Source organism: Ictidomys tridecemlineatus, chromosome 10 (genome assembly GCF_052094955.1).
Source record: "Ictidomys tridecemlineatus isolate mIctTri1 chromosome 10, mIctTri1.hap1, whole genome shotgun sequence".
Classification (NCBI taxonomy): Eukaryota; Metazoa; Chordata; class Mammalia; order Rodentia; family Sciuridae; genus Ictidomys; species Ictidomys tridecemlineatus.
The window spans coordinates 139,761,400-139,776,729 of record NC_135486.1 but is presented as its reverse complement, the minus strand read 5'-3'; the positions used below and the strand labels follow the sequence as shown (position 1 = coordinate 139,776,729).

The following is a 15,330-nucleotide window of genomic DNA, read 5'->3' as shown; positions in this document are numbered from 1 at the left end:
ACAGACCCCGTGGAGGGTCATAAATCCCCCCTCCGTCTGGCACATACTCTAGGGCTTCAGCCCCCGCTTCGGGCTAAGCTGGAGAAACGTGCTCCAGCCGAGGAGGTTCAGCCATTTTAAAAGGTCAGAGACTTACCGCCCTTGAAACTCACGCTCGGAGCAGGTGAAAGACTCCGTGGCCGCCTTCGCATCCCCTGGGAGCTCTGAGCTGCTGCAGGGCCCGGGAGCCAGGGAACTCTGGGGACCTAGCTGCCCCTGCCACCGCTATCACCCTCTTCTCTCTCTCATCTGAGAAGCTTCTCATCCCCAGGGGCCTGAGCAGGCAGCGAGGCTAGGGACGTGGAGCCTGCCTGCCCAGTTTCCTGGGACACCCCCTGTGGGGAAGGTGGAGCCAGGTTGAGGCTCACCTGCTACCTAAATACCGAGAGGCACCTCAGGTGGGAACAGCAGCCATCACCCGGCCACAGACTGCAGGTCTCCTTCACCAGACGCTAGTTCCTGAGCCCCTAAGGACAGAGAGCCACGGAACACAGCCTCCTGGCCCAGAATCCCCACCATGGGCTTCTTGGCCTCCCAAGATGCTCAGAGCCCTGTGGACAGCCAGGAAGGCCAGAAATGTAGGAGGTTTTAAGATGTCCACTACAGCGTTGGTGTGCAAGACGCCGAGGTGGGGAGCCCTGGGAGGCTCCCAGACACCACGGGAGGAATCCAGGCTCCAGAGGTGAGCAGACCCAGGTTCGAATCCCAGCTCTGATGCTCACAAGCTGAGTAGCTGGAAGCATTACCTCCCCTCTCTGGGCCTCGACCCCATGGTGGAAAAGGGAGGCCAGGAATAGGATTGGCTGTGGGGATTGGGGTGTGGTGACAGTTCCTGGATGAGATTTTGCCAGGCCTGAGACAGAATGAGGGGTCAAACAGAACAAAGTCAGTCAAGTGGCACGGCAGTCCCACCACCTTTCCAAAGCCCAGAGGTAAGGGCCACTGTGGGAAAGAGGGCAAAAGAGGGGCTGGAAACCCACTGTGGAGCCCACAGGAAGGGACATGCCTGGCCCTTCAGATGTCCTTCTGCCTCTTCCTGCCCTCCCAGCCACCATGCACAGCATAGTGCCCGGGAGAGAGCGTGCCCGGCCTGATCCCCTGTATGCAGGACGGCGGCCAGGCTTCCGCTTCCCTCCCCTGCTCTGCCCCTCACTCCGGGGACCTTGGAGGTGCACGGCAGGGTCTCGGCTTCCCCTGGTTACACCAAGGTAAGCTCCTCAGAGCGTTAGACACAGATTCCCCCTGTGGCTGGGCAACTCCACCCCTAGGTGGACCCTGGGAGAAGCAAAGCCAGGCCTGAAACAAGTGCATGGACCTAAGGCTCCCGGGGCCCTGCCCACAGCGGGCAGAAGGCAGAAGGAGCCCAAGGACCTGGGTGGCTGTCCAGCACCCAGCCACAAAGGGAAGCGGAAGCCACAGCCAGAGAACTGATTCAACTGGGCACCTGGGCGAGCCTCGAGAACCAGGTCAGGGAGCGGAGAGACATGGACTACGCGCTGCATGTCTCCGGGTGCATGGCCCGACCAGGAGAGGCAAGGCCACTGGGGGAGGAGGCAGGGGGAGGCGGCAGGGGGAGGCGGCGGGGGGAGAGACAACATACTGGGTATAGGATCCTCTGGGGACGACGACAATGTTTAGGACCTAGGTAGAGCCCTGCCGCACAGCACTGTGAATGCACTAAATACCATGGGACCGTTGGTTTGCTTTCAAGTGACCAAGTTCATGCCACGCGCACTTTACGTAGGCAGGAGGGAGGGAGGGAGAGGAGGACGACGAAAAGGGCCATGGGGGCAGCTTCCCCACCTACCAGGGGTCCTGGGCACGAGCACGGTGCTCACAGAGACAGGCCACCAGGCTGGGCTCCCCACACACCTGGAAGAACCACTGCTCGGCCATCGCTCCACGCTCCCCTGAACCAGTGGCAGCAACAGATGGGCAGAACTGGGCCCGCTCCAGGACCTGCCTCCTGGGGAAGCCTTGGGGCTCCTCAGCCCCTGGCCCCCGCTCGGCAGAAAGCAGCCTGGCTTTGGCCGACCACGGCTCAGCAGACACCGCCAGGGCCCAGTGATGGTATAGACGTTTGCTCTCAGTTTCCAGCCCAGGAGGCTCGGACTGCACCCAGTGGCCGGGCAGGAAGCCCAGTGAAGAGGTAGAGTCTCTGCACTGAGAACAGTCCAGCCCTGGACCTCACAGCTTCCAGCTGAGGCCCTGGTGAAGAAGGGACATCAGCACAGAGGGGACTCGGGTCAAACAGGCACCAGTGTGACGTTCCAAGGTTCACCCAGGCCACAGCACACGGTGGTACTGCATTCTGTCACGGGGGATAGCCCCACTGTGCCGACGGACCACACTTCTCAACTGTTTGTTGGTGCACCGTGGATGGCTGAGCTGTCCCCACCCCGGCTGCTGTGAACAGTGCTGTGTGCATGTGTGTGTCCCTGGGCCTGTTTAAGTCTTTCTTTTCTGTTCCTCTGGAGCACCCCCAGGAGTGGGACCACTGGGCCACATGGCCACCTCTGTTTAAGCTGCTGAGGAGCTGCCAGCTGGGCTGAAAAGGTCACCTGCTGCAGGATTCCACTTTATGAATACCTGACCAGGTGAACCCACAGCGACAGAATGGAAACTGGGGGTTGCCGGGGGCCTGGGGGGAGGGGTGCCCATGCTTGACGGAGGTGGGACTCGACTTCCAAGCCACAGAAATCCTTGGGAAGAGACAGAGGAGGCGGTGGCATGACACTGTGATCGTACTAAACGCCACTAAGTTGTTCATGTTTCAATATTGATGTTATGGCCCGTGAAATTCACCTCAATGAGAGTGCTTTTAAAGATAGCCACTCAAATTCCTCTGAACTTGACTGGCACAGACAGGAGGGACCTGGGCAGGGGCAGGAGCACGCCTCATCACCATCCCAAGCACCGTGGCCACAGCGTCAGCCTGCCTATGGACTCGAAGCCTCTGTGTCACTGCCACCCCCTGCACGGCACGCGGGGGCCAGCCAGCTGCCCCCTCTGGTCCCGTTATGCAGGAAATTTACAAGTGTAATAAAAAGCCACCTCCTTGACACTCATCTTAGGGGGGAAATGTCTTACATTTGTATTAATTTTCCTTCCTGGCTTTAACTGAAGGGAAGACACAGCATCACCGGGGAAATAAAATCTTGCTTGGTCTATCTGAGGGCCGCCTGGCTTCTTTAGGAATTACATTAGCTCCTCATTAAGCAACAATAATAACGGGGAGCTTGGATCAATAAAAAACAAATGCATTGCCCCGAGGTGCAGATGAGTTTGTTTCAACTGTATTTGTCCATGGCCAAGCTCGGGAACCTCCTGGTAAGAGAGTATGGCCTGGTGCAGGGACATGGGGGCTTTGCCCTCGCCTTCGAAGCTGGGCAGTAAGACAGGCCAGCACACGGCTCCCATTTCGACAGCCACGAGCACAGATCTCAATGGCTGCCCAACACCAGCAGCCTCAGCAGGACTGACTCCCCTCCAGAGCTCATGCAGTGCAGACTCAAACGTTTCACCTAGGAGCCTCCCTGACCATTAGTGCCGACCCTCCTGCCCCAGGGGTGGACAGTGCTGAGGTGGGCTACAGGTGTCTGCCGTGGGCATGGGAACTGGAGTCCCACGTCCTGAGGCAAGTGTGTGCCAGTTATGCCCAGGAGCCCCTGCAACATGGGACAGGGGCTGAGAAGACTATGGCTGTCACCCCTGGTGACACACACCCCTCCTCAGGTCACATCCTCCACATGGCTGAGTTGTCAAGAGAGGAAGCTCAAGGGCCTTCCACCTCCTTCACCTCCAACAGGCGTGATAGCCTAAGTCAGGACAGAAAGAGTACTTACCCGCCAGTCGGCCGGGCTGAGCGGCAGGGACAGCAGGTCCTGCGTCAAAGACAGAGACAGGAAACGGTGAGTTTCTCGTTGAAATGGCTGCTTGGATTTTTCTCTTAGACATGATAACGACATTCCTTGGAAAGGAATGTTCTATTCATTCCTTCCAGAAAGATCTACCGAGTGTCTTGAGTGCCAGGCTGAGTGCCAGGCTGAGTGCCAGGCTCTGCACGTGAACCACAAACAAGATGACCAATCCCTAACAGGGGGCAGAAGGGACAGGCGGGTGGTGACACAGATAAGACCGCGAGGAAGGACCAAGAAATGAAGCTTGAGTCAGCTAGTGATGAGTCCAAGGCAGGTCAGGGGGCATTGAGTGGGAAATGACAGAAAGGAGCCGGACACACGGAAGGATGGCAGAAACAAAGGCCCTGGGGCAGGCCCCAGTGGACGCGGACCAGCGGGAAGGCCAGAGCAGCAGGGGCGACCAGTGGTGAAGAGAAAGGTGAGGTCAGGGAGGCTGGTGGGGACCAAAGCGCTTCAGTCTCAAGACTGACGTGCGGAATTTGGGTGTTTGCTGAAGGAGTTTGGGAAGACTATGGCTTAGCTGTGAGGGGCCCCCCAGAACTGAATGCAAGAATGTTCAGAGGTGAATGCCTGGGTCCTGAGAGCTGTGACCTAGCAGGGGACTGACCCAGCAGTGTGGATGAACGGGTGGCAACTGTAGGCAGGCAGGGTGTAGGTGACAGGTAGGTCACTGGGGACATGGCTTTGGGGTTTCTACTTTGTCCTTGGTGAGCGGAGCTCCCTCTCCCCATTTCCACGGTTGCCACATCTTGAGCTATTGTCCTCTGTCATGCCCTGCCACCACCATGCTCTGCCTCACCACTGGGGGCTAGAGCTAGGGACGTGGCCAGCCAAGGACTGGACCTGGCATTGTGGTCACAGTAACAAAAAGCTGACGGACACGGAAGCCTGGGAAGATTCTGCTCCCTCCTAAAACGCCCGGCTCCCAAGCAAGGACTTCCAGGTGTCATCCATGGGGCCTCCAGGGAGACCCTCGTCACCTCGGTTAGCCCTGGCTCAGGGGGACACTCATATGTCAGGCCTCTGAGTGTCAGAGTGCCCAGTCCTGAGCACAGGGGCCTGGACAAGCAGCCCAGCCGAGCCGACCCAGCTCCATCCTTGCAGGTGCAGCTCCGTGGGCGGAGGGCCCGGGCACACCTCTGCTCTGCTCCCCCCACAGCAGGGGCTCTGGCTGGGCAGAAGGGACCTGTTACACCCAGAAGCACTTTGTGAACCGCAAGGGTGAGCCCGCTGTCCAGGCCCGGCACTTTGCTCTCCAAACAAGTCACCTCCTCTTTCTCCTCCGCCCCCCGACTTCAGCTTCTACTTCCACCCTGTATCTGGACTGATCAGAACGGCTTCCTGCCTTGAGGGGGCTCCATCATCCCCTTCATGAAGGTCAGGCACAGCCTTCAGACCCGGCCCGGGGCGCTGGTGGGCCTTTCCCGGGGCTGTGCCCAGCCAAGGACGCTCCCCAACACCAACGGCTCTGAGTGAAGGCCAGGCCAGCAAGGGGCCCAGAGCTCGCCCACCCACACCAGCACCTCTAGGACGGAGAGATGGAGTGCTCCTCACAGTGCCTTGTTGCCCATGAGTTAGGGACAGACGCCTGCAGAGACCCATTGGCCCTCATCCAGTCTGACTCGTGTCCTCCTGAGAGGAGGACATTTGGACACGTCAAGAGCCACCAGGGATGCTCGGGCCCAGAAGAAAGACCCCAGAGGACCCAGCAAGGAGAAGACCAACCTCACAGGAAGGAGAGCAGCCTCAGAAGAACCCAGTCCCGTGGACACCTTGGTGTCCAGCCTCCAGAACCAAGTGACAACCCTGTTGTTCAAGCTGCCCAGCCAGCGTGGGTACCTGCAGCCCCGGTAAGCCTAGGACCCGTCTCTCCTGTTGGCAGGGTGTGCATGAGAGGGCTCCTCACTCTGGTACGGTGCCTCCTCTCATGCTCCATCCATGTGCCAGCTCAGGGGCCGATCTCAGGCTCTGGAAGGAGGCGCCCACAGAGTGTGGGTACAGAAGGCCGAGCCCTGGCCTGCAGACGAGCAGTGGCAGTCCAGGCCGACTCCCAGGCTCTCAGGACAGCCTTTGCTCCAGCCTCTCCTGCGTCCACCCTCGTCCAGGCCTTCTGCTCTACCAGCCACCTGTCACCCTCCAGGTCTTTGTCCCACACAGGAGAAGGACATTGAAATCACATGGACCAGGTCCTTGTCCTCATGGGGCAGGAGTAGGTGGTCATGAGAGAATCACCAAAGCATGTTCAGCAGCAGTTCTGTAGGTGTGGAGGGCCCTCGCCCCACGCCCACAGCTCAGTGCCGGCGCTGCCCACCCACCCAACGGCCCTGCCCCCACTGCAGCCCCCGCCCCGGCGCTTCACTCCATTCCTAGGCTCTGCCTCGTCCCCCTCTGACATCTGCTCCCTAGACGCTCCCTCCCTGTGGACTTCCTTCCCCGGCCTCCTGCAGAGCCTCCTCTGCTACCCTCTGCAGACCTCCATGGCTGCTCCCCCTCGGGCCCTCCTGTGACCACCTCTGTGCCCAACTGCTCTCCCGAGCTCCAGGCTCAAACAACTGTCCCCTGGCCTCTTCTACTGAGTGTTCCTCTGGTCCCCAACCCCAAATGACCCTGGCCAAATGCCCCTCCTCCCAGCCATGGCTCCTTCACCTCCTGGCACCAAGACAGCGTCCGTCGGCCTCAAAGCCCTCGAATCTGAAGCCTGGGCATCACCTCTGCTCCCCTCCTCCCCCTTGTCCCCGAGTCACCAGAGCCTCCCAACCCCTGGCAGCTGGGCCTCTGCTGGCACCATGCTCACTGGCCTGGTCACTCCCACAACAGCCCCCTCCAGGGCTCCCAGGCCCCCCCCCACCCCGGTGCGTACCAGCAGGGACCAGAGGACAACGCAGTCCCAATGCCCGTCTCGGGGCAGTGGTATTTCATCTGTGGTTGCCTGGAGGTGGCTCTTCAAGCTTTGTGGTCACCTCGAACCCCTGGATCTGTTTATTCCAATGCTATGGTTTGAATGTATGTGTTCCCCCCAAAACCCCCACATTGAAACCTAATCCCCAAAGCAACAGTCCTAGAAGGTGACCAGGCCATGAAGATTCCACCATCAAACACCAGCTTATAAAAAGAGCACTGGGACTTGGCTTATCTCTTCCACCACCCAAGCACGTGGCTGTGGGCGCCATCTTGAGGCCCAGTGAGCCCTCTCTAGACGCCGAGCCTCAGACACCCCGACCCAGGCTTCCCGGCCTCCAGAGCCGTGAGTGCAGGCACAGGGAGCCCAGCCTGACGCACATCGTCACAGCAGCCCAGATGAGCCGAGACGTCACCCATGGTGTTGCCGGGCTCAGCTGTCACCACCAGCTGACCGGGGCGTGGAGACGGGGAGCCTCTCCACGCCTGCACAGACCCACCAGAGCGTGCCCACCTGTCCCATGTGAAAAACCGTGTTGGAGCACCCGTCACCCCAGGCAGGAAGGTGTCAGCTGGACTTCAACCACCACCACCAAGATCCTGCTCCCCACCACTCTCCCGAATCACAAATGCCAGCTAAGTGCCCCCCCAACCTCCCCGGGAGGACAACCCATGGAACGGGTTCAAGGAGCACCCTTCACACCTTCCTCCTACACATGCACAAACACACTGTACACACAGACACACACTCCCATGGGGCACTCAATCAGCATTAGGAAGTGTTAAAGCTCTAGGTACTGACCTGCACGTTGGCTTTTAATCAACTCACCAAGTTAGCGGGGACGCCTGTTCCAGAAAACTCGCATAACGTGGGCGCCTCACCCTCAGCACAATCAGCTAACAGGCCAGGTAGTTCTTAATCACAGACGGCCATCCTATGCACTGAGGACATCACTAGCATCCCTGGCCCTTACCCCTGTGCCAAGAACACACCCCATCCAGATGTGACCAAATGTCCCACCAGGGAACCACCAGTGGAGACCCCGGGGTGGAGCCAACCCCCACGCACAGTGTGCGGAGAATCTCACACCTGGTCACCCCATCATTCACCTAATGCCCCCCAACCGACCAACATCCAAAACCTAATTTAAATGCGTCGGAGGAATTAGATGATTTAGAGACCCCACGGCATACAGAGAAACGGGTGCTCTGCTTCATCCTTCCCGTCTACTCTGAATCATCGAGCGCCATGTTTGCCTGAAACTCAGGCACCTTGGGCACATGGGGCATCTCTGAGCTTCCTCGGTTTCTTCACAGGACGTGGGTGATAACTGTGTCCCCTTGTGTCAGGGAGAGATGAGGAGCTTCAGTGCTGCTGGCAGCCTGGGGAGGGGGCCCTCCCCTGCACGGTTGTTGGGGGCGGAAATCAGCACACTCTGTCTGGCGGGCAGTCAGGCCGAGTCCATCAGGAGCCCCCTGCCCTGTCTGGGCTCACGTTTCCTGCTCAGTGAAGAGGTAGACGGATGCCGCATGTCCCTCCCCTTCTCTTTGGGCTCCGAGAACCGGGCGAAGCTAGATGGCTCTCCAAGATAAATGCCTGGCCCTTCGCAGAGAGACAATTAATGAGCTCAGAGACTGCTTAACTGAGATGAAATGTGAGATTAGCAGACACGGGCCATCTATCCACCCTGCCAACAGGCTCTCTTCCTGGCCGCGCAGTTTCATCACACCCCACAGAGGAAGCTCCGCGGCCGTGGGGCCTATTTTTGAGATAATTACCCAGCCTGGACTTGGATCCACTTGAAGGCAGAAATACAGGACAGGGAAGGATTAAGGGAAACGCAACCCCTTCTTCCTCCACTGGAAATATCCCAAAAGGCTTGAAAGGAGAGAGGAGAACAGATGAAATGTCCACTGCCAGGCACAGCTGGTGGCTGCAGGAGCTGGGCTCCGGCTCTAATTATCAGCATGTCAAGCGCAATAATTAGGCACCTGCTCTCACTGTCTGTCCATGGTCTCCTCACCTCTGCTCTCCACATCTGGGAGCTGGAGTGCCTGAGGGAAAGGGGACAGGAAGGAGCAGAGGAGAGGAGAGGGAGGCGGGCAGCGGCCATCACCAGGGTGCAGGACTATGGCATCCCTAACTGCACCCTGGCGTCACCAACCCAGTGCACTCCGGAAGTTCAGGGTGGCCAGTCTGCCCGTATTCCAGATGGCTCTGGGCTCTGCGGGTGTAACCCTGTGAAAAGCAGACCACCGCCAGACTAAGTCCCCGAGGGCCTGGCCTGCAGCGCCCTGGGAGGCACACCAGAGCCCTAGGCTGCAGCAGCCCCTGCGAAATGACAGACTTGCAAGCAGCCTCTCCATCCCTATGCCCAAAGAGACGAGAACATCCGTCCGTTCTGTGAGCAGAATTTTAACCCCAGCATCTGAGCACATCCCTTCGCCAGCCCCGCCGCTGGTGACAAGTACATAGAGTTTGGAGATCAAGCAATGACATTTACATCAGCTTCTCCGCCATGCCCTGCAGCGGGAGCCAGGTGATGTGCTCTGCCCTGTGATGGGATCAGAGCCCAGAAGCATCTCTGCCTTTCCTTTGAGCTCTCCCACACGTGAGCCCCTGCGTGGTCAGAGCAGCCTCCTTGCTTCAGGGAAGACCCGGATCCCTTTGGCAGGAGAGAGAGGGAAGCGGTGCTGGGCCTTTGATGTCTGAAGGAGCTGCAAAGCCCTGCTGAGAGAGCACTCCTCGCCCTTCGCAGACCCCATCGTGGGGCTAAGAAGGCTCCTGGGCTGACTCCCCACCGCTATCTGCACAGTCCAAAGGCTCCCCAGGGTCCAGAAGATTCCTACGGAGCCCTGGGCCTCTGGGAAACCCCAGTGAACTCCTCCGTGTGCGCCTCTCTCTACAGTGTTCGCCTTTCTCAAAGGAGACCTGAGCCGAGTGGGATGTACGGGGCAGTGGGAGGTGGTGAACGCCCTCCACCTTGAGCGAGATGAAGTGCTGGGCCCTCACGTCAAAGCCATGAGGAGGGTCTTTACTATCAGTCCTTCCTCACAGACCGTGAAAACACGAGCAAAGTCCTCAGGGCCCCGGAGTCAGAGAGCTGGGACACAGAGCTGCATGGACCGATTCTGATTCCAAGACCCCTCTCACCCAGCTTGTGGGGGCCCAGCCATCGGGAGACGGTATTAACAAAGGACACTCTGAGAAAGCCACCAGGAGGTCAGGACACAGGGCCTGGTGACCACAGCTCCCCCTGAGCACCATCCCCGTCCTGTCTCTTCCGAGATACGGGCAGGGCAGAGAGGGAAGCACACTGGTTGGGGAGAGGTTGGGTTACCCAGAGCCAGAGGGTCCTGACTCCAGCCACTGGACTATGTGGTGCACTAGCAAAGGGGTCATATCCCAAGGATTTGGCCATTCCTGTGCCCATCAGGGATCCCAGGAAGAGGGAGGGAGCACAGAGGGTGGGTGAGTGGACGGCTCCACAGACAGACAGAGGAACAGGTCTAAAGTCTATCCTCTTCCCCTTCTGTTGGAAACAGAGACAGCCAATATTTAAAATTCCTTAAAACCCGTGTATCTGTTTGGATCCCTTTGGATCCTCCAACAGCAGCGGGCCATGCCTGGGAACGCATCCTGCCAGGGCTGTGTGTCTTGCACGCGTCCCCCAGCCTCTCGGAGGCTCCGTTCACCTATACACACAGTAATCACCATCCCGTCTTCATTTGTGTCCAACGAGAGGGAGAGGAACCCGTCCATGTAACCACACAGGACAGCGTGTGGCAAATGATAGACACTCGACAACTGACCCACTCTCCCGTCTCCTGTCCCACCGCAGGACAGCACCTCTCACCATGCAGCACTGCCCTGCAGGCCACCCACCCATCCCCAGCCTCTCACATGCTCCCTGACTTCTACAGATGCTAGTAAATCACAGATGGCACAGAAAGTAACCAGCACGGTTAGTGCATGCCATGATCACGCCACAGCCTTCGCACTCCAGCTCTAAGGAGGCGCATCTCACACTTAAATTTTAAAAGGGATATATATTTAATGAATTATTAATATTTAACTCACTTAATGCAGTATTTAGTTTAATATTCGATGCAAATAAAAATAACAGATTTATCAATGATCCACAAAAATGCTTTCCTGTTCCGTGTTTCCCAGAAGGCAATGTTCTGTCCCGTGGGAGGCAGCCGGGTGAATATTCAGGCTGGGTGGTACAAGTGGGTCACAGCTGCCATCTTGGGAGTGGGGAAGGGGACGTCATGGCTCTCGTGGATTTGAACTCATAACCAAGGCATGGTACATGCTGGCCCTGGGCTTGGGCCTGTGGGGACCCCGGAGGGCCCTCCTCTCACAGAGCGCTTGACCCAGCGGGAAGCACAGGCCACTGGGGCTGCAGTAAGTCCTAGGAGGGAAGCCAGAGCCACGCTGAGCACTAGTGGGCTCCGGGCCCAGGGGCGGGAGCAGGGCAGAGAGGGCAATGCCCAAGCCCAAGCAGGCAAAGGGAGGAAGGCATCCAGGCCTTGAGGGGAGTTGACCCAAAGGGTGTGATGGGTCACCCTCTGTGCCCCCCCCCAAATTCACAGGCCGAGTTCCAGGCCCCAGTGGATGGTATTCAGTCATGGGAGGGGGTAGACACGAGGCCACCAGTGAATGGCACGGTGTTCTGATGAGATAAGGGGTGGCCCCCTCTCCCTCAGCCTCCCTCCCCAGCACCTCAGTTCAGACTGCAGCTCCAGACCTGGGAGCGGTCGCCAGTCATTGAAGCCACCCACCTGTGATTCGTCACAGCAGCCCAAAGGCCCCCAGGCAGGGCGGGCAGAGGAGCTGGGACAGCTGGGGACAAGAGTGGGGAGCTACCAGAGATGAGGCTGGGCCCCCTGAGCCATGAGAAGGGCTCTGGACATGGCCCAAACGTGGTGAGGTTGAAACCTTGGAACCACGTGCCCAGGGCTGCTCGTTGGAAGGGCTGCTGTAGCTGGGCACCTTGGCACATGCCTGTAATCCCAGCAGCTTCGAGACTGAGGCAGAGGATCACAAGTTCAAGGCCAGCCTCAGCAATGGAGCGAGCCCTAAGCCACTTAGTGAGACCCTGTCTCCAAAAACGAGCTGGGGATGTGGCTCAGTGGTTAACCCCTCCTGGATTCAATCCCTGATTCCAAAAGGAAAGAAAATACTGAGGATGCTGAATTGAAAGGTCTAGTGACTGGATGCAGCGAGAGAAGCATGGTGATGTGCAGGTTTGTGCCAGGGACCGTTAAGCAGGTGCGTGGAGCAAATGATGTGGACCACAAGGACGCGGCTGTCATCAGTGCCCTCACTCCCCATGTCACTGGGGCCGTGCCTCTCCCTCAGGTGAGGCCATTTCTACTTCCACTGCCTGACCTTTCAAATCTGTTCCCAAAGCAAACATGGCCCATGATAAGCACTCAACAACTGACGCATTCTCCCGTCTCCTGTCCCGCCGCGGAACAGCACCTCTCACCATGCAGCACTGCCCTGCCAGCCATCCACCCATCCCCAGCCACTCAACAACTGCGAGGTGCAAGGTGTGATGTCAGGTGGGCTGGCTCTCACGCATCTTCATCCCATGTGCATCAACGCCCCAACCTCCACATGCACGCCAAGCATGGGGTCTGGCCCCATGAAGCACGGCACCCTCACACCTGCAGCCCTGAGAGGTTACAGATCTGTGGCACAAGACTTACGTTAGTTATCTATCCCAATGGCATGGGAAACAGACTCCCGAAGGCAGAGCGTCCTGGTGTAGATAGGATCATGTCGTCTAAAGATATTGGTGTTGTTTTTTAAAGAATGATTTGTGCCACCCGCAATGTATGTGTACCTTTTCCCCACATCCTCACCGACACTGATTATTGCTTGTATTCTTGATAATTGCCATTCTGACTGGAGTGAGATGAAATCTTAGACAAATGCAAATCAAGACTACTCTAATTACTAGAGGAATTGAAATTTTTTCATATATTTGTTGATCGATTATACATCTTCTTCTGGAGAAGTGTCTGTTCAGTTCCTTAGCCCATTTATTGAGTGGGTTGTTTGTTTTTTGGTGTTTTTTGAGTTCTTCATATATCCTGGAGATTAGTGCTCTAAAGGCACACTCATACATTGCTGGTGGGACTGCAAATTGGAGCAACCACTATGGAAAGCAGTATGAAGACTCCTTAGAAAACTTGGAATGGAACCACCATTTGACCCAGGTATCCCACTCCTCAGTTTATACCCGCATAATATAGTGACACAGCCACATCAATGTTCATAACAGCTCAATTCACAACAACTAAACTGTGGAACCAACCTAGATATCCTTCAATAGATGAACAGATAAAGAAACTGTGGTAAATATACACCATGAAATACCACTCGGCATTAAAAGAGAGTAAAATCATGGCATTTTCAGGTAAATGGATAGAGTCGGAGAATATCATGCTAAGCAAATTAAGCCAATCCCAAAAAATTAAAAGCCAAATGTTCTGATAAGTGGATGTGATTCAAAATGGGGGGAGGGGGACATGTGGAGAATGGAGGCACTCGGATTGGGCAAAGGAGAGGGAGGGAAGGGGAGGAGGCAGGAGGGCAGGATGGATGGTGGAATGGGCTGAAGGTCTTTACCCTAGGTACATGTATGGTGCACACGTGGTGCAACTCTGCACCATGTACAACCGGAGAAGCGAAACTTTGTGCTCCATTTGTGTATAATGGATTGAAATGCACTCTGCTGTCACATATAACTAGAATAAATTTTTTAAAAGAATGATCTGTGGCACAAGACTTACGTTAGTTATCTTTTCATTTTTTTCTTTTATCCCCCCTACGTTTTCTTGACTTTTTCTACAGTGAATTGCTTTGGCATTCAAAATGTAAAAGTAAAAAAAAAAAAAAAAAAGCTCATGATATTTAATTTACTCAAAATAATACACCTAACAAAAATATCAGAAGCCTTTAGCTAATGCTATGAATTGTCCCCCAGAACATGAGAAGCATAGTCAAAAGCTAATTCTGGTTCCGAACCAAACATCCTGGTGAGCACTTCACCCCCGTCTCCTCTAGACCTCTGCCGTGGCCCCAGCACCATCTTCCGGTCACCCCACTGTGAGAAGAGGCGAGAGAAGGTGGAGATTTCTAAAGTCTGCCCCTCTGCTGCTGAAAATCAGATGCATGGACCACAAAGAGGGTCGCAGTGAGATCTGTGGAGAAGGGGATCCAGATGAATATTAGAGACCTCACCAAGAGAAGAGAAATACTGAAAACGCATCACCTGGGTCAGGACGGGAGAGTGAATCCTAAGCATTCTCCAAGGCCTGCTTCCGTGGCACCTTAAACACTAGGTCACACATTATTTGTTTGACACTCCTCCTCTGAAGAGGTGAGGCCACTGTCTCCTCCCTTGAAGCTGGGTGGGCTCATGACAGCTTCAATCCCCGTAATGCCACATGACTTCTGAGGCCAGACTGCGGAAGGCCACCCAGCTTCAGCCTTGGTGTCCCTGAAGATCACTCTCTGGCCCCCACCAGCCAACCAGGTCAATGCTACTTGGGCATGTGCCCCAACACCTGTCCAGACTGTGAGTCCAAGGACGTAGCTGCTGTTCTGTACCCCCGACTCCAGGGCAGCTGGTCATGCAGCCATGTGGCATTAGGACACCCTGACGGAGGCTCCTCCGGCGAATCCTGCAAGACTTGGCCCTAGTCCACCCCCCGGTCCTCATCCTCAATGACTCTCTCAGGTGCCCTTCCTGGGACGCACCAGACTGTCTGTTCCCCTCGCCTTGATGCCCTTCCCCCACCTTTTCCTTCCTGGGAACAAGCTTCAGAGCCTTCCCCAACCATCCTGTGGAAATTCCCTAGGGGCCAAGGGCCAGCCAAGCCCCGTGTCCTGCATGAGAACTCAGTCTTCACTTCCCAGCACTCTCCCCGTCACAGCTACTCATTGCTTGGGGTGTCAATCACATTACCAGGCAACCCCGCTCAGGGCTAAAGCGACCCCTTCCCAGTGCCCTTGCACCTGGGCTGGGAAGAACCAGAACAGGAGTCTCCTGTCCCGCACCCAGTAGAAGCTTGACCAGTACTGGACGGTGTCACATTCAGTGCCTTTGCTCTGTAGTGGGTGCCCCAGGCAAGAATCCCTAGCACCCTGCTTGTGGCTCCTGGGACCCAGAGAGCCAGGGCAGGCTGACCACTGCCCCTCGGATCTCCTGGCTCCCTGTGGATCTCTCTGCCTGGACTGCTGACATGGAGGCATGCCCCTGTCACCCTCACAGTGAAGCCTGGCTTCCTGTCCTCAGTCCTCCCAGATCATTTGGTGCTAGGAGGGCACGGTGACACCCTCACATCCAAACGTTCAGTTAACTGGGGCCTTGGGTGAGCCTCCTGCCCCTGCTCTTCCTCGTCACCTGCGGTTCCCACATCGCACCTCACACTTGGCTACTGATCATCGTCT

The 15,330-nt window shown here is 56.7% G+C and overlaps 1 protein-coding gene across 3 annotated transcripts in view; it reads right to left on the bottom strand.

The window, feature by feature from the left end:
* Nucleotides 1-15,330, bottom strand: part of Rbfox1 (RNA binding fox-1 homolog 1) — a 2,023,047-nt gene that overhangs the window by 1,888,446 nt on the left and 119,271 nt on the right. For 2 of the 3 annotated variants that reach the window (XM_078024586.1, XM_078024579.1), the window contains exon 1: nucleotides 3,885-3,899. The exons of the other annotated variant lie outside the window; for it this stretch is intronic. The gene's annotated coding sequence lies outside the window, so the exon portion shown is untranslated. Of the gene's footprint in view, nucleotides 1-3,884; nucleotides 3,900-15,330 lie in introns of those variants that run through there. 3 annotated transcript variants of the gene reach the window in all.